General features: G+C 34.9%; 1 long non-coding RNA gene across 1 annotated transcript; it reads right to left on the bottom strand.

The window, feature by feature from the left end:
• Positions 1 to 384: 384 nt before the first annotated feature.
• Positions 385 to 12,772, bottom strand: LOC136821842 (uncharacterized). Its single transcript, XR_010848809.1, has 3 exons — positions 12,726 to 12,772; positions 1,215 to 1,268; positions 385 to 509 (listed from the first exon to the last, which is right to left on the bottom strand). It is a non-coding gene; the product is annotated as an uncharacterized lncRNA (long non-coding RNA).
• Positions 12,773 to 26,965: the final 14,193 nt, after the last annotated feature.

The raw sequence follows: 26,965 nt of genomic DNA, 5'->3' as shown, positions 1-26,965 counted from the left end.
CGCCAAAAAATTCACGGACGATATCGACTTTCCGTGAATTTTTTTGCGCAATGCATCATGGGTAATCATTCGGGGAGAATTCGGAAAGCCGATATCGTCTATTAATAAACTCTTATCATCAACATGAAAAATATGAGGAATTTGATTGGCTAAAAACGCATACATAAACATACAGAATGTTCCTTTGTTTTCTCCTTTATAGTCCCGGTAAGGGTCCAAGGGTCGCGTCAGCTTGCAACTCTAGTACCCCCCCCCCACACCCCGGCTATCGAAAAATATGACAAAAAATATAATCCATATTGTACTCTGTACCGTGTGATAACTACTCATTAAATTTCGAAATGAAATTTTATCAAGGAATTTACAAATTTGTTCAGAGTTAAAAATTACAGTAAAATTCATCATTTTTACTTACTCTTTTGGTCTTCACTTTGGTGAAATCTTTCTTGCAGCTGGTCCGAAAGCCTTCTCTCATCGTCCCTTTGTCGGACCAGCTGCAATTGACGATGCTAAAAAACGAAAACGAAAACAATTGTATAAGGCTAAACAATGGATGAAATATGCTTTAACTCTATATCCTGTATTGGTTGCAAAACAAACTACATGTGTTTTAGTAATGCACGCTTTTTTATTGCAAGAATAGAGATTTTTCGCTGAGGGTATTGTTCAAACTGGGAGTGAGGAGATAGACACTTCTGAAACAAACATAAAATGGCAGTTTTTGTGAAAGGATTTGGTCTTACTGGGGGATAATTGGCACTTCACAGTTAAAATTGCTCTTAAAATATGATACACGCTTCTTTTTTTATAAGAATGGTGTTTTTTCATTTCATCATGGATATTCTTAACTTTTTGGCGAAAATCATCCAAAAATATTCTCACGTTATTCTTAGGTTAAGATCGAAATTGGCAATCTACAGCTTAAAATGCATTAAAAAAGGCATTCTTAGGTTCAGTTGCTAAATTCCATGATGGCGATATTCTTACCATATTCTTCATTTTTTGGCCATTTTCATCATGGACATTCTTATAAAGTGTATTCTTATAAAAAAAAAGCGTGTATTCTTAGGTTCTGTTGCTAAATTCCATGATGGTGATATTCTTGTCATCGTCTTAACTTTTTGGCCAATATCATCATGAATATTTTTTTATAAAGTGTATTCTTATAAAAAAGTATGGATACTTGGTCAATTTAATGAAAAGAAGTTACTTACTCTCAATTGGTGAATATCTTCGCTTGGAGAATTTGATCCAGAAGCCATTGTTATCTTCAATATGAAAGAAAAATAAAATTCGTTTAAAAGCTTTGTTTGGGATAAAGAAAGAGGCCCATTTCTGAAAGGCGAATACAAGTGCAGGAGAATTTAGCATGATAAGATTTCATGAGTGATTCATAACTGTGAAGAAGCTTTTTCAGGGAAAAGGGAACTTAAGGCTGCATGAATCCCAGCCACACTGAAGAATTTGGCCAATATTTGGTCCCCAGTTAGGAAAAATATCCTATAATTTCAGTCATACTGGAAAATTGACTTCAATTTGTTCCCTGTCCAAAATTCTATAAAAAATTGCACCATCCCCACTGGATTTTTTTGATTAGAACGATATCTTACTATACTAAATGAGTTTATGAAAAATGTCTGTAACGCTAGCCCAGTAACATATGTTAAGGTTTCTAAAATTTGAACGCCGCGGCTGGAAAACCTATCACCTTCGATACAAAAAGTCTCGCGCTAAGTTTGACAAGCGTAGAAAACTCGCTGCTATTTGAAAACGAAAAAAAGTTCTGACGTCAATTTCATGAAAAAGTACTGCGATGTACAAAGTTCAAATAATAAGGTGTGGCATTTTTGTTACACGATTTCGAATTATTTTATATCAACACTCGCAACAAAATCCAAAATTGTTGTTTGATGATTAAACTTCGTCTAACATTATTTAAAAAGGTTTCAATGTTGGTTGCATTGCATATGCGCCGGTCTTAAGCTGTCCGCATGTGAAGCCAACAAACGGGAAAACCTTCAGTGCTCAATCGCAAAGCGCGAGCCTCTCCTTCACAACTAAGGCTTTTTCTTTCCTAGAAGCTACCCTCTCACCACCTCAGACACCTTTGGGCGTCTGCAACGACGGCTACCCTCGATAATTTTAACAGGGTCATTATGGCATTTCATTGAACACAAACTTCCGTTATCCTAAAAAGACATATCATCGAGGCTTACAGACACAAAATTTTGACTAATGTAGAAAGTTTAGAAGTATAATTTTTATTATTGTATTCGGCATTTTAAGCCAAAACGATGTCAGGCATTAACCCACATTATAGTATTTTAAAGGCTTTTGATGTGCAAGCAAAACCGTTAACCGGCGTTTGCGACGACGGGAACCGTCTAGTAATTTCTATACCTATTGTGATTTTGATAGAAATTTCTATCCCCACTGAGGAAAGAAGTTCCACCGGGGCTGTGAGAAAGAGGTGCATTTGTTTTCATATAGGGGATTCGAATCAGTCTCTAATATCACTTCCACAAAAAATTCAAAATGATTTTAAATTTTGCAGAATTTTGATTGGAAATCTTTGCTTTTTCTGGGTAATAGTAAAACACACAACGAACCACAACGAGCCAGAACGAGCCAGAAAATGGCACAACGAGCCAGAAAATTGGAAAACGAGCCAGAATGAGCCAAAAAATAGCACAAAAGAAAAAGGTTTTAAAGTGGACCCGGACTTCTTCACCTCCTGCTGGAGTTGGCAAGCTGTCTTTCCTATTTATTAGTGGGTTGTCCCGTTGTCCTGCCTTTTCTGTTAAAATATATACCTTCTTTTACACTACTTCGATCCATTTTAACTCCTTTATAAAACTATATTTCTTTTTATTTGAAGTCATAGTTGGCTATTCTCTTGTTTAGTTGAGATCACTAAAGTTTGTAGTTTGCACCAATAGGTCTGGACCCGGCCAGTCAAGCCTCCATATTATTTCACCTCGTAATTTGTCCAATGTGATAACCTTTCTTTTATTGTGTCGGATGCGCGAATTCGGAAATTTTAAACTTGAAAATTTTAAATTAGCACAAGAGCTAGCCTGTACTAATTTCTTTTTCATTGACTGGTTTGTCGCTTAGGCAAATGGAGGGTACGGTATGTGCCGCCCTTAAGGGTACTTTTTTTAGATCTCCAAAGTCCCGCTAAGGGTCTGAAAAATAGGAAAATTTTAACTTTTTGCCCCCTGAAAGATCAAAATTTGGTAAAAATTGGTCAAATTTGTCCCACTAAGGGTCGTAAAGTTCTCAAAATTTTCCTTTGTTTTCTCCTTTTTAGTCCCGGTAAGGGTCCAATGTTCGAAAGAGGAACGGCACCCCCCTGTCAGCTCACAGCCCTAGTTGCCCCCCCCCCCCGGGGCCGGTGGATTCTTTGTCTCCGATGGAGTGCTATTCGGCCTAGGGGGGGGGGCTGTTTCTGCTTAGAGGTCAAGTTATTGGTAATAGCTACTGAAATAATAGCTTTTTCGTGGAATTTTCTGTAAATTCTTAACTTTTATTTAGTTTAAAAATAAAAAAAAAATTGACATCTAAAACGTTTCACACCTTGAGCATGATGACATTTCTGACAGTAATATGTCACAAAAAATGACACTTTTCAATACAAATTTATTTCTAATGTCAAATATATTGTTTAAACCGTAATTTATTGAATATTTAGGATAAATTAATCATTTTAAACTCAGGCTATTCAGTTTTTGCTCGCTTTGGGCATGATGAGTGATGTAATCAAAAAAAAATTTTTGTTAATCTAAAAATACCCACTAGATCAAAAGTTAAGGGGTGGTACAGGAAGCCACCAACCCCTAGTTCTGAACCACCCCTAAAAGCCTAGAGTAAATAGGGTTAAGCATGGAGGTAATAAGAAATAGATGGAGAATAAATGACTTTTATTTCATTGTACCTAATCATCGGAAGCAAACGGCTCCTTGGTTGCAATGGGAAAAAGTGATTAATTTTGTGTGCACTCATGGGAATATTTAAGTTCATAAAAAACTGAATAAAAAGGTGTTGGATTTTTAACAGCTCTATTGTGAGATAATAGCTTTGTTGATCAAAATGAGAAAAAGCTTGCTGGAACAAGCACAAAATCCTATATTTTTAAGGGCCCCCTCTCATAAAATCATCGATAGATTTTAAAAAAAATCTATATTACGATTAGGTAACCTTTAAATTAATCATCCATCAGAATTTGAAAGCCCCCTCCCTTTTAGACGTAAAGATTTCTAATGAAGAAATTTTCAAAGAAAATGTGCTGAAACTCTCAAAATTAGCAATATGTTTGCCCAAAAATACATCGATATGAAATCATAGAACTATTGTAACCTTACTACGAGAAAATTATTTTTGTATCGCGTTTGAACAAGAACTTTTTGCATAAAATGTTTATTTCAATCAGGATAACATTCTCACTTCTGTTCTTATAAATTTACATTTCGGATTTTTTTGCTTCCAATGATAGTAAATCAAAGAAAACCGATTTGAATGAAAATATAAAAGAATTTAACGATATAACTTAGGCCATTACCGAATCATTTATTCTCCATCTATTTCTTATTACCTCCATGGGTTAAGCTACTTTTAGAATTTAATCGAGTTACTTTGAACGCATCGATGCAGTATCTTTCATTTTTAAATACAGCACTCGCTTTTAGCTTAGGCAAAAAAATCTCTCTAACTCTGGGAGTAAAATTCGATATCTCGAGTTATAGACGACTTTGCTCAACCCAGAAGGTGAATGGGATTGTTTGACATCGTTGGAACGGAAATTTTATGTTGATTATGGAAACCCGGGTCTTAAAAAGTCTATCCTGGACAAAATTGCAAACGAGGCTGGAGTTTGCACTCCGTCGTGGTGTTTTTTCGATTTTACCTGTTTTAGAAAAAGGCTTACTGTCAGCAAAGTAAAGGGTTTTAGAATTCCATTGTTTATGCAAAATGCTCTCAATAGAATGTGTTAATAGAAAAAAATTCAAAAGTTTCACAAAAAAATATTTTTGCACATTTGGAGAATTTTGGCGAAAAATCGATGTTTTTTCTTAAAATTCGTCAAAAACTAGTCTATAAACCAACGAAATTGTGTCAAAATAAGTCAACAATTATTTTTTACAGAAAATACTTTAGAACAATAAAGTATAGGAAATAGAAAAGAGGACTCAAAATGCTATTTTGCACTCCTCCGTTGGCGCTTTCATTGAAAAACGAGATTTTTGGTGTTTTTAAAGAAAATATAACCTTATTTAGGTTTTCCTTTGATTTACGGCTGGAAATCCTGTGTTTTCTCCTAGAATTTTTTTCAAACACAATAATTCTAAAAAATCATGAAAAATCGCTCTCCTTCGCTTGGGTTTTTAGGACAAAATTGCTATTGAAGATAAGACTCTTCCTTTTCCAGTCATTTTCTAACAAGTGCCGCATTGGGAGAGGTACGGCGCTTATTTCGAAAATTAAACCTTAGATGAGGCGCTTATAAGAGGGCGGTACGGTGGTGCTTCATGGAGGAAATAAGGCGTTTAAGCTGCAAAACATTTTGTTGAAATAAGTTTTGAGCATTAATGACTACCTGCTCAGACTTTCAAAACGAATGAATGCGGTATCTGAATGACGTAATGTTGTAACTAAAACGTAGTATGTAGTAGTTTTAGTTTACATTTTCCGATCAGAGCATTGTAAAAGAATGACCTAATTTCGACATACAATTAGTATCAAGGAACTGAAGTTTTCGTGACTGAGGAATCGCAACCGTGGTTTTCGGGGACAGGAAGAAATTTAGATCTTTACACCATGTTTTAGACTGATTTTTTATAAAAACTAAGTAAACAAAACTTCCACTGGTTTAAGGACTATGATGGTTGCATACAACGGGTACGTGCGGTAAACGAGCAAGTGCCAAACAACGTATTTGAAACAGGGGTGTACTAGTAGTTTTCTAAGTTTTAAGACAGTTTAGTGCTGCAGGTAAATTTTGGAAACTTCTTCATTAAGAATATAGTCCAGAAAGAGTTGCCAAAATAATACCTAACTTCCATAGGTAAAATACCGAAATGCCGAGGTTTTATAGATATTACCATCACTTAGCAGCATTTTGAATATAAATAGCGTACATATTTTGCAAATTACCAAAATACCGAACAGAAAAAAGCCGATATCGTGTCACCGAAAACCCTGAACCCCCCCCCCCCCACCCTTCAAAAAGTAGAGACGAAAATTCCCAGATTTTGAAGAGGCTTGTATTTTTGGATTGAATAAAAAGGTGGTAAAATCAACAACTAAAGTTTTGGATGAGTAATTTGATGGTGGCTTTTTTGAGCTGCCACGACGTTGGTTTTCACTTTCTTTGATGGATGGCTGAAAATCGTAATGGTCGTGTACAACTGCTACAATTCGAATTTCTTATAACGAAAAATATATGTTTGATTGGATGGACGTTTGATCGTCATCGATTGACTTTGGTTTAGCAATGGCCAGATCGTTTAGGACGATAGCCATGTATTCGATGACTGTGGTGGACTTTTCATCCGATTTGGGATGAGAAGGTAAAGAAGGACTTGCGCTTCCTTTGAATTCAAGCTCGTGGAGTAATCTACTTTTTCCCGCCATTTGCTTTGCTCCATTTGGATACTATTTCGTACTTAATAGTAGTCGGGGGTCGTTTTGCATTTTTTCAAACTATTTACCCTCGATATCATCTTATAACGACCCCACAATTTTATGAAATTTTCCTGAAAAGTCGCTAAAACCTTCATTTTCCCAGGGCTTTTAACAAAATCACCCCAATATCACTTTATCATGACACCCTTCCTTTATGGATTTCCTCCAGGAACACCCACACCCTGCTTTATCCATCGCCACCTATGCAAATGGTTATATTTTGAAGCTGGGGCATGTCCCACAAGCTTATACAAGAGCTTGTCAACGGTAACATATTGATCTTGTTGTCCTAGATTACATAGGATCTTGTAGATATTGTAGACTTAATCAGCATCAGTCAGTGATTCAGGGAGTGAACGAGCATTCCCGATGATTGTTGGAGAAGACAGCTTCAGTGATAAAATTTTCCGGCAGCCTGTCCAAGTTGGAACATCTTGAACCTCTGTTACTTTAAAAAGCTCACTTAGTCACGATTTCAATGGATAATAACTAGTTTTAAATGAAATTTAAGCAGAGATACTAATTTTTGGTCTAACACCCAGCGAAGAAGGGTGATTTATTCAGATTTTTTTTGTATATTGTGTTGGAAAAAATGATTGAAAAACACAGGATTTCCAGTCGTAGATCAAAGGAAAAAAGATTGTTATATTATTTTCTTCAAAATTTCATTTTCCATTTTTAAGAATTTAGCATTTTGTGTTGGTTAAAAATGATTCTAAGAGAAAGATAGGATTTCCAGTCGTAGATAAAAGGAAAAGCCAGAAAATGTTATATCTTTTCAAAAACACCAAAAATCTCATTTTTTCAATAAAAACACCAACGGGGGAGTGCAAAATAGCGTTTTGAGCCGATTTTTCTTTATTTTGTTATACTTTCTTATTCTTTTATAGTATTTTTAGCAGGAAAGTATTTTCGGACTTATTTTTACATATTATTAGAGGTTTATAGACTACTTTTTGACGAATTTTAAGTAAAAACATCGATTTTCTGCCAAAATCCTCCAAGATGGAGTGCAAAAAATTTTTTTTTCGAGATTTTTGAATTTTTTTTATTAACCCATTCTATTGAGAGCATATTGCATGAAAAATGGAATTCTAAAACCCTTTACTTTGCTGACAGTAAGCATTTTTCTAAAACTGGTAAAATCGAAAAAACACCACGACGGAGTGCAAACTCCAGCCTCGTTTGCAATTTTGTCCAGGAGAGACTTTTTAAGACCCGGGTTTCCATAAAGTCTCATAGTATACGAACAATTCTTGTATCTTTTAATTCTTTTATATCCAACATTGTGGGATGTCTAACAGATTGAATAACTTTTAATTTCATCTTGTTGTGACTTAATTGTGACCCCCAAGCGATTTGAAAATGAGACAGAAATTGGTACGGTCGTGCTTCTGCCACTTTTGGACTGGTTAATTGTGCGACTAAAAGCTGAAAATAGCGGCCAGAAGGTGACCGCACAGTATTGTATAGTCCGTGCGGGGAAAAAGCCGACGAAAGCGGACGATGGTGCGGTCCCCGCCGTTTCTTTATATTTCTTTCGGTTGCCGTAAGAATTTCAGCTTAGAGTTCAAACAAGAAAAACAACAACAACAACCTTGTATTTCACAGACCAGAATAAATATGATTTAAATGACAATCCTTAATGGAGCCAGGGGGTAAAACTTTCAAAATATATTTCTAAATCGTTCATTTATGATGCAGAAGGTATTCAAAGATTTAACTTAACCACGCAATTCCATGACATAACACATGGTCCGAGCTTGTTTTCTCCGCTATTTGAACTTAAACCTTCTGATTACATAAATGTAATTTTCTTGCAAACTGTGTTAGAATTGGTGTAAGGTAAATTATCTTTTGATGTTATGAGATTACCCATTGCTCTAATTTTCATTTCGAGTCTCTATTAAATGTTGGGGAGCCGAAATATTTCTGTACTATTAACCATAAAAATGGTCTGGTCTGTAATTTTTCAAATTTTGACAGGAAGGAAGACCGCACTAAGTAAAACATAAGCACGTTTTACAACAGTAACTAAAATTACGGAGCAAATTTAAAGCTGATTTCTTTAAATGACGGTTAAAAGGTTTTAACATTGTATTTTTCACAAATTAAAACATTCCTCAAATATTTGGGTGAAAAAGGGGTATCCAAGATCTAGACTAATCGGCGTACCAGTGGATACCCCTTAAGGATACCCCTTAAAACCTACAACAAAAAGAGGTACACACCCTGTATTCTGATAGAGAGAACATTAAGAGCTGAAAATTTTTCCAGTAAACCTAGGCTACCTATGAATTTTTTCTCTGGGTATGGCTGTTTGTAAAAACTGCTATAAAATTTTTGTTGCTTCGTGAAAAAATACAGTTCTAGCTATTTACCCCTCAAAACCTATAAACCTTGGATAACTTTTTATAAAGTAGTCATTTTGATCTCAAATTTTGAACTGATTCTACAATTAGATCATTGGTACCTAAATATCTTTAAAACTGTGCGTTAAAATCAAATTACACCTTAAAACCTACACTATTACACCTCTCTTTTTATCAGGGAGTGTTTTCCACCAGCCTGGCACTCTTTTTGCTAGTGACTCACTGAAAAAAATGTTAACACTCTGAAAGTTTCTGACTTTAAATATAATCTTACTAGCAGCATGTATACAAAATCACAATACAATTATACACCGACTAGATCAGGTTTTATGACTTTTTTTGCAGGTATATCATAAAACCCAGCTAAAACCCTGTAAAATCCCAAAATCTTAAATCTAACATAACTTTTGATCTAGGCATCCAACTGACTTCAAAATTTTGACAGGTTATCAGGTATCAATAATAAATTTTAAGAAATATTTTAAAAGTTTTCGGAAACTGATGACGTCATCAAAAACGACGTCATTGTTTTTTGAAAAAATTTATTCATCTTGCATGGATTTTAAAACGTCAATTTTATTAGTATGTTAATCTAAAAAACAATCAAACATGTTAAAGATATTCTTTTTTAGAAAATTTATTTTAGAAATTCAAAACAGAATTGAAAAATCTCCATTCCTTCAACTTTGATTGCTATTTTATTTAAAAGCACTTGTTCACTGGTCAGCGATAATTGTGAAACTTTGTGATGACGTCATCACCTTTATGATTACATCATCAACCCAAATTTTTTTCTATGAACTCCTTCTATGGTAGATAAGATTTCTAGATCAAAAGTTATACACCCCCCCCCCTTGAGAAAACGAAACCCGAAAAAGCCTGATAACCTACAAACATTACTACATCCCTTGCTCACAACTTACTGAAACTGTGAAATTGCAATTCAGATGCTGATTCAATTGATCAAATGCTTGCTAGAATTCCATTCCCAAAAAAATATTTGTATTTTTCAGGATTTCATGCCCATAATGCAATTGCACCTATGGTTTTTTGTCAAAAAAACTGCTTTGAAGGGTCAAAAATTTTATTCACTTCATTTTTGACGTGTGCTACTAATGTTTTTGTAAATCTCCATCAAATTTGTGACATTTTGGTATGCGATATGACCATACTTTGAGAAAGTCGATTTCCAGATTTTACTGGCCACGATAAATTAGCTTTGAGAAATATATTTTAAAGCAGAACTTTGAGGGCCTTGCGATTTCTTTGGGGTGTAACCATGAAGAAAATAAATTTAATTTTTTCGTACCTACCATATAAGTATAGTATATACCTGAAAAGTATAGGTTTTATGAACTCAAATTCGTTTGTGTGATCACTAGGTCCGAAAAACTTGTCTTTTGAAGGGATTTTTGATAAATTTTTTAATAATTTCGAATTTTACATTACTTTGCGGTAACTAAAATTATTGAAATAAGGTATTATTTAAAAGTTCGTATATAAGAGGTTGTAAAAATGTAAATTATACAATATTAAATTAAGTTTGCTGTTTAAGAAAGCTCAAAACCCAACTTTGTAGGTTTTAAGGGGTATGTAGTTTCATAGAGGTAATAAAGATATAGATGGAGAGAAAACGTCTCGGTAATGATCTAAATGGTCAATGAAATCTTTTATAAATCTATTCAAAGCGGCATTTCTTTGATGTACCATCATTGGAAGCAAAAACCATCAATTTATAACTTTATAAGAATAGAAAGAGACTGTTTGGTTGATTTTGAAAAACTTAATTTTGCCGAAAATCCTTGTTAAAATGCGATTTGAAATAGTTTCAATTGATGTAAGGCTAAAAGAGTATATTAATTTCATAAGGACACATTTTTGGGCTGGCATTTTGTTAACATTGAGATTTGCACCACATTATCATTGAAAGTTTCTTATCTTAAAATCTTCACGTCTAGTGGGCAGCGGGTTTCATACCCTAACAAAATGATCGATACAAGGTTCCTAATCGTAACACGTAATTCTTGTTTAAATCTATCGATGCCTTTATCGGCAGCTTCCCCTAGAAGTTTGGAGTATTGTGCTTATTAGGTGAAGTTTCTTTTCAATTTTTCATGACAAGGCTATTATATTTTAATATACTTGTTAAAAATGTAATGTCTTTTCATTCTTCTTAAATATTCTCACGAGTATACCCAAAATTAATCATCTTATTCCCAAAGCAACCAAACAGCTGTTTGCTTCCGATGATAAATCAGAATAGAACAAAAGACATTGACTCTCCACCTATATTTTTATTACCCCCATGGTAGTTTTAAGGGGTATCCACTGGTAGCCAATTGGCTACCCTTCTTTTTAGACCAACCCGTACCCGATTCTAGTATTTCTCTCGAAATCAAAACGACAATTTGACGTTTCTGATTGTTTTGAAAGAATAATGGGTTCTAAACAATGAGAAAAAGTTACTCATTTTCAATTGTTCATCTAGAAGTACTCTTTTTGCCTTTTGATAGAAAAATATTTTATTGCCTTGAGAATACAAAAAGTCTTCGGCAAAGACGATCGTTTTAACCAAGTGTGTTTGCAACTGAGTGAATAGTATATGTACTTTTTTAAAGTAAAAGTAATACTTTCAGCTTAGAACCTCCACTACACTTCTTTATGAGAACAATGAGGCTCAAAATCGCCTAAGATAAGAGCAGTTGAAGAACAATGCTGAGCCTAAAATTACTCAATTTCAAGCAATTTATGGGTCAAAGTAGTTCAAATTGGGTGTAATGCCTAAGATACCCCAATTACACCCTATAAATAAGAACACGATAAGAACAATTTGAGGCTCAAAGTGCCAAGGAGACAAGAACAGTTGAACCTCAACAAAATTTCACTGATTCTTATCAAAAAATTATATTCGTACACAAGATCTCTCGATCATTTTAACTGTTAAAGAATTGTATCAGTAGCCCAGTAAAATTAGTGCTTGCAAATTCACCTTAAACTAACTTGATAACGACTAGTCATGATTTTTTTACAAACACGGTAAACCTCCAAAGGCCTATGAAAAGAATGAAAAAATTAAATAGTCCTTTTGCAGAAAATTCTACAACGAGAATCTTTTTGTGCGCTGGAAAGTCAAAAACTAAATTTTCCTGATGCGGTGCCCTATTTTTTAACACAATCACGGAACTTTGTTTTCGTTATTAAACGAGCACGCTCCTTACAAATTCGATGCGTCAGATTGTTTTCACCCATCCCTTTAGAGCTTAGGCGTGGTGGGCAGAGAAAAAGAATCACAATCTGATTTCAGGTTACCTCAAACAAATCGGTGATTCTTGCGTCAGAAAATATAAAGTACTATTTTTTAAATGTAAGCTGCGGAGAGAAAGCATAGTCATTATAAAAAACCCCAGTCTGGCAATATATTGTGTTAGCTTTTTGTAAAATTTTCTATTGTTGCAAACAAAAGGCAAGTTGCGATTTGCATACTTTTTGATCACGTTACCGAAATCTCCTCTTGGGATTGGTCTATTTTCTAATCACATGATCAAAAAGTTTGCAAAATGAATCGACTTTGATACGTAAGCTCCATATTTTAAAAATAAAAAGAGACAAAAGCCTTCCAGACCAGTGCTTTTATGATGACTATGGAGAGAGAGAGAGTATAGTATTTACCTCAATGTTTTGGTCCAAAAAAACGACGTTGATGTTATACTGTAACTGAATAAAGAAAGAAAAGAGAAAAATTCATACAATAGTTGACAAAGGGTAGGGAAAAGAATAAGGGGTAAAACTAAACAAATAAAGAACACGAAAAAAAGATCCTTATAAGGGAGACTATGACTCAGTAGCATGGTGGGCCGATCAAATTTCGGGCAAACTGGAAGGCAATATTAGAAGATTTTGATTTTGGCGTCCCCTATGATAATATGATGTTTTAAAAAATAATGCAAGTGATACGAGCACGAAATTTTTTGGGTATTTTCTCTCTTTTTGGCCGAAAAAGGCCATATCTATGGTGTAAAAGAGCAAAGAGAATTTACCTTGAGTTCACAAGGAAGGAGTTTATCCAAACTAATCTTTGACGTTATAGCTGAATAAAGAAAGAAAAGAGAAAAATTCATACAATAGTTGACAAAGGGTAGGGAAAAGAATAAGGGGCAAAGCTAAATAAAGAAAGAACACGAACAAATTTGAGAAAACAATGATCCTAAGGAGACAAAATATGACTCACTGTGTTGAGTGAAAGATGAAATTAAAAACTAAAATACGTCAATACCCCCAAAATATCGGTCAAAGTTAAAACTTCTCTTAAATCCAGAGGAAAATAAAGTTTTACTGAAGTTTTTACTGCATTTAAAAAAATTGACATATTCTTTACTTTATTTCACGAAAGTTCTTTTACAAAATGTTCAGCTTAAGTTAAAGAATATTTTTCGATCACTTAAATATAGGCTTTTTTCTAATGGCCCAAAACGTATGATTTTATGGATTTCTCGACTCCTCATTGAAATATGAACATGAAATTTTGACCACAGTTTGGAAATGTGATTTAGAGGGTTTTGCTTATAATTTTGCTTCATAAAGCTTAATACAATATAGGGGGTTGTAGGGGTTCGAAATAGCGTTTTCTCATCAAAGTGTTTTTGCTGAATCCCGGAATCCCAAAAATTAGAAAAAATAATAACACTGTCACACCAGTTTGTAGGGGTTGAAATACCGGAATATTGACTGAAAATAAGGCTAAATGCCGTAACCGTCTGATTTCAAAATGCCGTTTTCCCATCTTTTTTTTTGTCAAATCCCGTAATACCGTACTAAAAATGGGCCAAACCCGTCACACCGTAAAAGAAAACCCCCCCTGATATACCCCTGGTTATTAGAACGCAGGTTTTGGGCCCTAAAAATGTAGGTCTAGTTAAAATTAGATTATGAAGACCAGTGATTATAGAGGGAGAAACTATAAACATATTTTTGTTTTACAACCCATTGGATGCAAAATTTATGATTGTTATAAAATATTTCAAGATTTTCGATGATGCAAAGTCCAGACTTAAAATTTAAAAACTTAAAAAATGACAATTCTGATTTTTAATGACTTTTGAAAACTTATTTCTTTTAAATATGGTTTCATTCATGTATAGGAATATGCTGTGGAAGTTGTAAAAAAACAGCTTAACTGAAACTAAAAATATTAAGCTTTAATGTAAAGTTATTTTTATCCTATCCTATATATGACAAAGTTTTTTGCTGATTCTGCGAAAAATTTTGAATTTAATGTTAATTTTTTCATACAAACTATTACGTTGAGCTGGTAGAAACGGAATTCCAGGAATTTTTCTCTTAGTCATTTTTAAAATTTTCGGTTTTATCAATGCTCGTTCTAACAGCCCCAAATAAATACTGGTTAGATCTTTAGGATGTTTTTTTTCACTCATCTCCTAAAGTCAACAAAGACGCATTTGCATTTTCTGAAAGGCATTAGTTGTATAAAATTTCCTACATAGTATAAGCAATTTTTTATAATTTTGGTGCTGTAATATTTCCTTCACACGCAAATATGTTACAAAAACATACTCATTTTTAAGAATAACCATCACTCTTTCAAAATAAACAAAAATCCTCTAATTCTGATTAGTCTAAAGGTCAGAATCCACATTTTGATAACAACTTACGTTTTGGGGCCACCTACTACCTAAGTTACCTTTTTGGGCCATATACTTTTGAAATTGAATGAAAAACTTGTACAAGATCATAAAACTGAAATCCTTAGTTTACTTTACCTAAACGCATCTACAACAGAAAAATACCAAATAGGAACGAGAAGAATAGTTTCAATAACCTGAGGTCAAACAAAAACCAAACATAAGCCTAGGTAAAAGAACAAATGAAACATCAGAAACTCACCAACTCACGCAACAAGCAACCAACAACGTTTCAAAACAATCTCAATTTTGAACTGAAAGCCTGAAAAGTACGGAGCTTAAAGATAAAAAGAGAGAATTATCTTAGTATAAAAGAAAACACAACAGTAAATGTCATTTGGGAATGTAAAAACAAAAGAATGTCACCCACAAAGGAGTGTGATACAACCAATTAAAATGAGTGTTATTGACATTTATTACGTCCTATTAAATGTTTGCATTTTAAGTCAAACGTCGAAAAATTATACTGTCCATATTCATCTGTACAGTATGTCTTAAAAAAGCGGGTCAGCAACTTCAATGTGCTATAATTTTTTTAACTTTTAATTATTTGTGATAATTTTTACACAATTCGAAAGATCTTTTATTAAGCTTTCTGAAAGTATTGTATTTGTCCGAAATTGTTATCAAAATAGCGAGTATTAACTGTATTTCGGTCCGATACCCTCCAGTGGCTTCTTAATCGTCAATTAAAACCTTTTATAAAGTGAACACTTTTTATAGGAACATTTTCTTATAACTTTTTGACGTGATGTGCTAATGTTTAACTGTTTCTAAATATTAACGCAATTTTAACAAGTTTTACTTTTTCAGATTCGCAATTTCACGAGGATCACAATGGTATAAAAATCGCAACTTAAAATATGTTCTGGAATTTTAAAATCTAAAAAAACTAAAATCACAAAAGTAATCAAACCGGTTTTTTTTTTTATATCTCGAGTTAATTGATCGTTAAGACATTAAGAACATATTAATAACTGAAAATCTTGAATACTCAGCGTAATATATTTTGTTTCAAAGTAAATGTTAGATTTTCGGAAAGAAAAATTAAAATCCTACCTAACGGTATAAAAATGATTATGAAATATTTTTCCCTATTGTATAATTTTACTTTGAAGTTATAGACCCGCTTTTTTAAGACATACTGTATGTACACGTTCTTTTATAAGATTAAACTGTATAAGAGGCTTCGATGACCAAAATGTTAAGAACAAGTTACGGGAACATTCCCAGGCTTTGTGGTTCTAAAGCACACAATTTATGAAGAGATAGTTTAAAAATACTCAAATAATGGCATAATTAAGAACATTTTCAGAAACTGTTTTAGGCATAAACCTCTAAATTTAAGAACATCCGAAGTTATGAAAAAAACGTGCCACCAAAATTCCAATTTTATGAGCGTCCCGGGGGTACTGACTTTCAAACTTTCGACCCTTACCGGGACTAAAAAAGGAGAAAACAAAGGAAAATTGTGGGAATTGTACGACCCTTAGCGGGACAAATTTGACCAATTTTGACCAAATTTTGATCTTTCAGGGGGTAAAAAGTTGAAATTTTCCTATTTTTCTGACCCTTAGCGGGACTTTGGAAGTCTAAAAAAGGTACCCTTAAGGGCGGCACAGCAATTTTTTTTCCGTGAACGGACGGAAGTATCTTCGACTGTCAGAAGTATCATCTTTTGACGGTCGGAAGTATCATTTTTAATTTTTCCTATCCGTCATTCCGTGGTTCAGGGAGTATTGGGTCATTACCAATCAATTAGGTAGGGTCAGGGTTGCTAGTAACGGCTTGTCACTGTGCCGGGTGCATACTCGGCGCCTTGGGCCCCGGGCCCCGCAGGGTACTTTTACCCATATTATAATAACATTACCCCCGTCTTTTGCCAGTTCGGTATAATATGTTATGAATTGCATGAGTTTGCTGTGCGGCGATGACTCAACGGATAGAGCGCTGGCTTCCGATTCTGAAGGTCTTTCTTTGGTGGTGGTTCGAATCCCACTCGGTGCGAAAATTAGACATGTCGAAATTGATGGACAAATGATTGACAGGTATAAAAACTCAGTCAGAAATGAGAAACTAAGTCTCAGAAAGTAGAAAAAACAGATAAGGTGAAAGATAGGAAAGGGAAAATGGGCCGTCAAAAGATGATACTTCTGACCGTCGAAGATACTTCCGTCCGTTCACGGAAAAAAAATTTGCGGCGGCACATACCGTACCCTCTATTTGCCTAAGTACCCCTCCCCCCGGATGAGCGTATAAAACATGTGCCTATGTAATGTGGATTAAGGGAATTGAGGTATACTTATGAAAAATGCCTCTTATAGCTAAAGCTTGATTTTTTGAGCCGAGAAAACTTTTTTGCTAAAATCTGCTTCATAGCTTATGCAGGCTGTAAACTTTGTTTTTATTCACCATGATGTTTCTAAAGTCTATTCACGATAAGTGTGCACTCTTTTTTCTTTTACCTATAACTTTTGAAGGAATTCTTTAATTTTTATATATTTGGTATCGTTGGAGAGATATTCGTGGATGGAACAATTTAAAATCAAAAGTCTTTAAAAAATTCTAAAAATGAAGATGCAAATGAAGAAGAAAAAAAGAAAATCTTGTAGAAAAGTGCTATAACTTTCATTTTCACTGGAGAGATTCTTTGATCTTAGGAAGTCATCATTGGGAAAAAATTTCACTGTAATATTTATTCAACATAAAGTTATAATACAAAGTTAATGAGTGATTGACCCCAAAAAACAGCAGAAAACAGCAGAAAACAGGGTTTTTAGACGTTAATCAGCTTTGTTTGATATCTTTTGACTGAATGATTTTTAGAAATTTTTTCACAGTGATGTCGTTCGATGATCAAGGATTCGCTTAAGTGAAAGTGATAGTTATAGCACTTTTCTACAAGATCTTCATTTTTTTCTTCTTCATTTCATCTTCATTTTTAGAATTTTTTTATAGATTTTTTTATTCCAAATTGTTCCACTCACAAATATCTCTCCAACGATGCCAAATATATAAAGATTAAAGAATTCCTTCAAAAGTTATAGGTAAAAGAAAAAAGAGTGCACACTACTTATCGTGAATAGACTTTAGTTTACCGCCTGGTCTTCCTACGAATCTAAACATTTGGCAACCCTTGATTTACATAGCATCTAACACCACCTTCTCACAGACTCGGTGGGATTTTATCAGCCAATACTTGACTTACTTGACTTGACTTAAGTGCATAATCCCACGGGGATCTTTGCACACTTCTTGGAGACAAACTCTTTCCACTTTTCTCTGTCATGGGCACGACGCTCAGCAGTAAGAAGTGGGATCCCTGTGCCTTCTCGGATTAGATCGCTCCATCTTTTTGGGGGACGTCCACGGGGTCTTTTTTTCCTTAAAATCTCGCTTATAAGCCTTGTGCACATAGTTGATGTTGGGGTCTCTTCTTGCGATGTGACCAAACCAGTTCATTCTCCTCCTTTTGATCATATCAAGGATATCCATCTTGACACCAAGAGTACGTTTTAAATCTACTATTTTTGTTCTGTCGATTCTGCGTTTCCCAGCCATGATTCTGAGGCAGTCGTTTTGGAAGACTGAAAGTTTTGACATATCTTTTTTCTTTAAAGACCAAGTTTCACAGGCATATATTGCTATTGGTATGATGAGTGCGTAGAAGAGTCTCGATTTGATTCGTAGAGATAAGTCGTTTCTTGACCATACATTTTTTCTTCAGTTTACCAAAGGCAGCTGAGGCTAGGGCTATTCTTCTTAACACATCATCGCAGGCACAACAGATCCGAGAAAGATGAATTTAGCAACGTGTTCAACGTCTTCTCCATCAATGAATAATGAGTCAGTCTCATTTGATAGCAATTTGCATTTTTTGACGTTGATTTTTAGGCCCCATTTTTTTACAGGCAGAATCAAGCTCATTGGGCTTTTCCAAAAAAAAACCGTATACCCCCTGTTGAGGAGGTCCATTTCCGTTCCAAGGGGGTAAGGTTTGATATGTGGCAGAATTCCATAGGGAGATACAAAAATCTGTCAAAAATAACTGGAATTCCATAGGGGTAGCCTTTTAAATCCTACTAAAATTCAGAATTCCAGAGGGGTTTAAGCCTGAAATTGCCTGGAATTCCAGGGGGTTGCAGTATTTCCAGCCACAAAATGATGGACCTCCTCAACAGGGGGTATACGGTTTTTTTCTGGAAAAGCCCATTTGTAGAAAGTTTAAGTTTATCAAATATCATAACGATGAGGGTAGTGTCATCTACATATTGTACATCAGTTGATAGCGTATCATCAAATTCTAGGTCACCTAAAAGGCTCTTCACTTCATCCATAACATATTCCAGAAATACATTGAAGAGCGTGGGAAACAATATACAGCCTTGGCGGACACCAACGTTGACTGCAAACCACTCCAGTTAATTTCCCATCAATTTGAATAGCACATTCAGTTCGGTCATACATATTCTCTATGATGCTCACAATATTTTGATCGACACCAATTGATCTTAACATTTTCCAAAGTGCTTTCCTCCAGACTGTGTCGAAAGCAGCTTTGAAGTCTATGAAGTGAAAATTTAAAGGGATGTTTCTTTCTTTGGCTTTTTTAATCAACTGCCTAACAATGAAAATTGCATCTATAGTACCACGCCCTGAGCAGAAACCATATTGAGTTTCTCTGAGACGGTTATCTATATTCTCCTGCATTCTCTTGAGTAGGATTGTGAGAAAAACTTTCCCAGGGATTGAGAGTAATGCGATAGCTCTGTAGTTTTCCCTTAATAGTTCGTCTCCTTTTTTGAAGACAGGCGTTACAATCATTTTTGTGAAATGACTGGGTGTCTTTGTTTGCTCGAGTATCTTATTGAAAATTTTCCTCAGCATTGTAACCATACTGTCACCTCCAGCACGGAGTACTTCAGTGGTGATTTGGTCAACACCTGGTGATTTTTCATTTTTCATTCTCTTGAGGGCGTTTACGATTTCGTCAGTGTGGATGGGCTCAATTTGGGTAGGAATTTGTCCATCTATATTTATTGAATCGATAGCGGAATCATCACGTGGAAAGGATGTATATAAATGACATTGAAAGTGAAAAAAACTCGACGGGGATTGATATTACCATGTCTTTTATTGCTGGAAATTTGAATTACATTGTTTTCTAGCCAAAAAATTCTGTGGGGATGGAAAAAATAGCGTATTTTTCAGTAAGGATTGGCTTATCTGATTATTTTCAACGGGGACAAAAATCAGAGTATAATTTTCCACTGGGGACGATATTTTGCCCAATTTTTTCAGTGAGAAGGGTTTCCAGTGGGTCTGTGAGAAGGGGGTGTGTAGAACAAGTAGTAATTACACATTTTTTACAAGCAACCAATTTGCTAAGGGTCTAGCCCTCATAATGGCCAAAAAGTTAAGCAACTTGGCCTTTAGCAACCTAGCCCTGAAACTGAGAATAAACCAGGAACGAAACAAAAAATACCTAAGGGATATATCATTTTAACATTCGAACGCTTCAAAAAGTTCTTAGGGACATTACATCTAGATTTTCGTTCACTCAATTTTATAAGTGGGGTTTTAATTTATCCATTAAATTTCACACCTATTTTTTATGCTCTATTCGATTTTATTTGTTGATATAATTCGAAACCAATCTTTACGATTCTTCTTTTTATTTCCAATTTAACTGCAAAGAACTGTCTTCAAGAGAAGCGTTGTGGATAAATTGAACTTTTTGGAACATTTTGTCTTTATATTTTATTAATTCTTTTCAGTCTTTTGCTCGCAATTACAGTAAAATTACAATAAAATTATGGTAAAAAGATTGCGAAATTGTGAGATCTCTAAGACAAAAACACTTGCAAAATTTGAGCAAATTTGAGTGAAAAATCGACCCTTACGGTGCATTTTCTTGAAAACTTTTGACCATTTTCAGGTGAAATATGGTCAGATTTTCGAAATGTTACACTGTTAGAGAGCTGATTTTGACTCTTTAAGGTTGGAAGCTTGGGAAATATACCTTTAAGGGCCACACACGTATGGTAGGTCATTTACCTTGAGTGCCACCCCCCTCCCGGGAGTAGTTTACTTCCAAAACTGAGATATTTGAATTTGAGATTACTAAAACCATGAATTTACAGTTTTTAAGTTACAACCCATTCTCACAGACCCGGTAGCTTTTTTCAGCCAGTTAGGATAAAAATAAGGGACTGGAACTCGATGGGGATTGATATTCCCATGTTTTTTTCATTATTTTGATTCTTTTGTTTTAAAGACATTCCTGTCTTCAGACATTCAGTGGGGTTTGGAAAAATAACATAATATTTTGCAATGAGGATTGGTTTATTTGATAATTTTCGGTAGGGACAAAACTTGAAGTAATTTTCCACCGGGGATGATATTTTGGCCAATTTTTTCAGTGGGGAGGGGTCCCAGTGGTTCTGTGAGAAAAGGGTATTAAGTTGTATCAAAGTCAAGCTAAAACAGACGAACCTTTAGTGTTTTGTTGATGTTGGATTCTGATTAGTAAGTATTTTCTTGTTGTGGGATTGAAATGACGTTCGCTACATTTGGTAAATAGATGTAACTACTTTGCTGCCATCTTAAGTTTTACTTTATGTACACGATGCGTTTGATTTAGTTCGAATTACAAAGGGATTTCATTAGAGGTAAGTATTAGAGGAGATTTCCCTTTTGGGGATCTTCAGAGACGTACCGATTTTGCTTTTTCCATCGGTGCTGATTTGACCAAATACTGATACAGGGGTATACTTGCTAAATATACTTTCTACTCTTATTGAAAAAGATGACTACAGTTGAAACTCTCTAATTCGACTTTCAAGTGGTGCTAGATTTTTATCGAAAAATGGAGAATATCGAATATTAGAGCATTTGATTAGAGAGCACCGACACTGTACTTACCTTGAGCTGATAATTGGTCAATCAATCAATCGATGAATTACAAAGAAAAAAAGTAAAGAAAGACCATGTAATAACTTGCCACTCTTATGGGTCCTTAAAAGAATCTCTGAAATATTTTGCTACATGGTTTGATGGAGTTGGCCAAAATATTTAGAATACACTAAGAATATCCTCGTCATGCATTTCGGCTACTGATCCTATGTGATCGAATAGCAAAATGAGCGATGTTCTTAGGCCTGTAGTAGGGGTCAGAAGGCCCGATAAACAAATTTGATTCACAGCGTTTGGCTTTGTAGGCTAAACGTGGTAATCGGATAGCAAGATAGCAAAATGAGCGATTGGGTGGTGTTCTTAGGCCTGTAGTGTAGGGGTCAAAAGGCCCGATAAACAAATTCGAGTCACCGTGTTTGGCTTGGTAAGCTATACGCGGTGATCAGTTAGCAAAATGAGCGATTGAGCGGTGTGTCGTTTTCGAATTTTTGCCTGCTGTAAATTGAATCACCTCCAAATGCTTTAAAAATGTCATAATTTTCCCTGAGGTATCTACTACAAATCATACTCCTACAAATTAATTTTGGGTAGAAAAGTAAGAACATTTTAAGCGCGTTTTAGGCTTAAAACTAAAAACGTTAAGAACATCCGAGTGGACTCCAAAAATGCTGGAGTTCTTATGAGAAATCAATCAATGGGCCATTCCATTTTATTTCCATACAGAGGGGCGAACATCTCCAAGGGGTAATCCGAGAGGAATTTCCAGAAGGTTTAAATGAAGGTTTCCATAGTGGTAAAAGACTAATTATGGATGGTCTACCAGCGTCACTTTAAGATATAAAAAGAGCTTTTGTGAGGGTTTTTATGCAAAATTTTGCCATTTTCCAGTGGGTATCCACACATTTCCAAGAATCTTTTCTTGACTTAAAAAGGTTTGTGCAGCCCCGTATTCTATGAACAGCCTAACATGCGTTGGACTCTATACTACTGCATTACCAAAGGATGTATGAAAACCAATGCCAGGTGATAAATAAATGGAAATTTAAAGTGTTGAATTTATTATAATGATTTTCATTATAGGAAAAAAGATTTGAGAAAAAGAATGAAATTAACAAAGAAATGGTTTTCAGTATTTTTACGGCAATGATCTTTACGTATATCACGACAAGTTTGATGTGTTGTAATGTGCGGACTAAAGGAGAAGGTATCATTAAATCTGAGATCCAATACAAGAACCCCCCCCCTTATCGGTTCGACTAACGCAAAGGTGTGATTCGATGGTCTGACGTATCCACAAAACACCCCTGTCTCACAACCCCGGTGGAACTTTTCCCAACAGTGGGAATAAAAATTTCTATCGAAATCCCAATTGGGATAGAAATTCTATTATTCCCAGCTTAAAATATCCAGTGAGGATGGTTTTGGAGTGCAAATGTTTGCATTGAATTTCGAATGGAGATGAAATCAAAGTCAATTACCCAGCGGGGCTGAAATTATAAAGTACTTTGCATACCAAGGACGAAATTTTGACCAAATTTTCATTGGGGCAAAGGTCCCACTGGGTCTGTGAAACAGGGGTGTCACAAACTAAAGTAATATTGGTAAAAGTCCTTCTTTTTCTAATTTCAGATCGATGGACTAATTTGGCAAGCGTTGTGAGTATAATGCTTGTGATTAACCTATTGTATTAAATATTGACAAGCACACATATTAGTGCAAGAAAATTCAATTAAATTGAAGAATAAAAAAAGCAAACGTCGAATTAGAGAGCGTCTCAACTAAATTTCAACTGTAAATGTATTTGAAATGGCCATAACGGCTGAAAATAATGAACGAATCGTCCCTTGCGATACACCTTTTTGACCGTAGTTGCACGGTCAGGTGCGTACCACTTATTATTTAACTACCCACTAAACTCGATCCAATCTTTGTTTTTACATATTTCTTCTATTGTCTAAAGTTGCGAAAATAAAAGGCTGGGACGGTTTTATGGTGGCGAAACGGACAAAAAAATACGCGCGCGATAATTGACGGCTACGGTCAAAAAGGTGTACTAGCTGAATCTTTTGATTAAGGTTATCATTCTAGTTTTTAGCCACATATAAACGCCACATGGAGTGGATTTCTTCTGAAATCACAAGAGAAATCATCATACGCAAAAACAATCAATGGGAACCATGAGCAACAGCAACGTTTAGCTCATCTCAAAGATTTCTGCCAACGACGGCCGAAAAATCAAAACAACGAAACCTTAAAATTTGGAGCTTCGTATACAATGATAAAAAAATTTGTATATTGTCGTATGCCAAAAGCGGTATGTACAACATGGAAGAAAGTTGTTTTGTATACGTTGGGTATTGTCGATAATCATCCTGTCAATATCTCCCTCAATACTGTGAGTATTACCATAGTCCGTATAAAAATCGTTGGTCTTGAAGCTTAAGGCTTGGGGACACGAGAATTTTTTTTCGCGTTGGTGCAATGCAACATGCTCTATCCCACCAACACAGGAAAAAAAGTGCATGTCCCATGGTTTCTTTTTTTGTTCCATGGGACGAATATATATATGCGTATGATCGGAAGACAAAAGTAACGAGAAAAAATAAATAAATAACTAATCAATAAATAAATTAGATATCCAAGATGTTCAGTGTAAGCCAATTTCTGAAGTCATTATCAACAGTTTTTATATCGCCTTGCATAACTATCCTTTGGCAGATCAAAACGTTGAGCAGTTTGTATTTCGCCTCAGAGACAAATACGTACCCTGAGTATCACAGGTTAAGTTTTAAAAGAAAATAGTAACCTCTGAAGACAAAAAATAGAAATTTTATCGCGCATGTGTCAATCTAATCACTGTAGAAAAAATCAAAGATGAAGAGCAAATATTACCATATTAATGTCTAGCAGACTGTATCAGTATGCTGTTTACTATTTACGAATTCCCCAGAAACCTCCAAGTGTAGTTGAAATGAGTTTATTTCGAAAGAAATCTTTTACATGATCCCCAAATGTATAACAGTAATTACTAAACTTTTAATTATGGAAATGTCACTTTAATTGAATCGAAATAATAGACAGACTTTATGTTATGATTCTCTATCACTGACTCTTTTTACAAAGCATTGATGACTTTTTGTAAGTTGTGTTTTCAACGACGGGAATAAAAATATCGACTATGATGGTATATCCGATATCTTGGATGGTCGTCATGGTTACTTTTGTCTTCGCTGATTGCGCGATGAATAGAATCTCGATTCGTCGGCACAGCGTAAATATATAATTTTGAGCTGTGCTTTTCACGGTAACAAATACGGGTTATTGCTCAAACCAATTCTATTCATAAAACCAGCAAAACGACCATTGCCAGAACGAATTCGATTAAGAAGAACCCATTCACAATGCTTAAGGTCACATCCCGGAGGGTTGGACGAGTGAGAAGGGATGAACTGCTTTAATTAATGTTCGGAAGCGACCCATCGGGTTTTCCATTTTTCGTTAGCCCAAGCTCGGGAGGATATGATACCATTATCTGCATATTTGCAATTGAATTCATTCTGAGCGACAGCGGAGATCTGCTTTTCAGTCTTGTGTTGAGTAGGGGGTTAGCGATCAGATTGCTTAGCATATGATTGTTTGAAAGAGTGCGGTTTCGGAGATCCATGGTGTTTTTGTCTCTATGAATATCAGGAGGTTCGATCCCACTTAGGACGGGTAGAATATCGGTTGGAGTGGATTTGATACAACCACTGATTAGTCTCATACATTAATTAAGTGAAATATCAACCTTCTTACAGTGGGTACTCTGGCTCCAGATGGGCGAGCAGTATTTGGCAGCTGAATAGCAAAGAGCCAGAGCAGTTGTTCTTAGGTAACCTTTGATGAGACGTTTGTAAGGTGCTCTTTGAAGGAGAGGGTACGGTCAGGCAATAAACGCAGCCGATAAACGCTTTTTTACAAGTTGCTCTGTATGTAGATGTATGATATTTACTTGTGGTTATTTTCCAATAAGAAAGAGAATTTATTTATTTTCCAATAAGAAAGAGAATTTAGGCTCATCCCTCGACCTGTTCTTTCTATTTTTCACGTCTCATTTTTGTTTCAATATTTTGAGATATAAAGTTCATTTAAGAAAATAGTTTCTTGGTGTTAACCTGGTGAAATAGCTCTTCATATACGCGTTTTTTAGTATATATCATTCAAGGAAAGTCATCACCCCTGTCAATGGCATTCAATGGAATCATGATAACCCTTTGATTTTGATCAGCGCAAGAAAAGCCCAATATTTACCTCGAAATGCTCTTGGGAAATAAATTTAAATTAAATTAAACAAAATGTATCATGATGAAAGCGGGAGCTAAGTAAAGACAGAGCTACAGATTCTGAAATTTGGGCCCGAGGAGATGAGAAAATGTCATCAATGCAAGATGGAGAGCACCGGGGAGAAAGTGAATAGCTATTCTTCAATCAACTGATGTAACCCATACTATAGTACTATGACGCTAACTTCCTCTTTCATTACCAAACCACCAATCGAGTGTTTTGCATTGTAATCGACAAGAAAAATATCTATTTCAAATTAGCTGGCAGTGCTTTTTCAAACCTCGATAACTTTTCATAGAATTTGAATTAGTTAGCGGATTTGTGCTCGTTAAAAAGGTAATCTGGAGTGAATATTATTAAATATAAAAAAGATTTAATAATGGGAAAAACGAAGATGAAAAATGAAAGAGACGAAAATCGTTTATAAAGGTTTGTCCTTGCCCTTTTAAATATAGATTTCCATGGTCTAACTTCAGTTGCTTCTCACATACTTTCCATAAGAACATTAGCCTCGTATTTCTAGATTGTACTTTAGATCATATTGTATAGAAAAACATGTTCCTTAGATATCCGAAATACTTAAGAAAACCTCATTCAGTCAATCTTTAAGCATTCAGTTTGTAGAAATTAAGCATGTTTATTGACACTTCATGAACTTTAAACTTGAAAATATCAATAAATTGTGAACAGCTGAGACTGTATCTGTATTTCATGGTAGTTCTTATAAAAAAGTCGTCCCCTAATTGAGGAAAAAGTGCATTAATCTATTGGCATTCGCATGGGAATATCCACGAGTTAATCCAAATGAAAAACATCATCTTTATATATTTTTTTAATCATTATTATAGGTATTTATTCCTCACTTCTGGAGACTTTTAATTGAACATTGAACAAGCATTACCTGCAATTAAGATATATCCAACATCCAAATCTGATTTTTACGATATATAAAAGGATGGAATTAGCTCACAT

Source organism: Clytia hemisphaerica, unplaced genomic scaffold, assembly GCF_902728285.1.
Source record: "Clytia hemisphaerica strain Z4C2 unplaced genomic scaffold, Clytia hemisphaerica genome assembly, whole genome shotgun sequence".
Lineage (NCBI taxonomy): Eukaryota > Metazoa > Cnidaria > Hydrozoa > Leptothecata > Clytiidae > Clytia > Clytia hemisphaerica.
The sequence above is the reverse complement of the archived record's forward strand: the minus strand, read 5'-3'. Positions and strand labels throughout refer to the sequence as shown.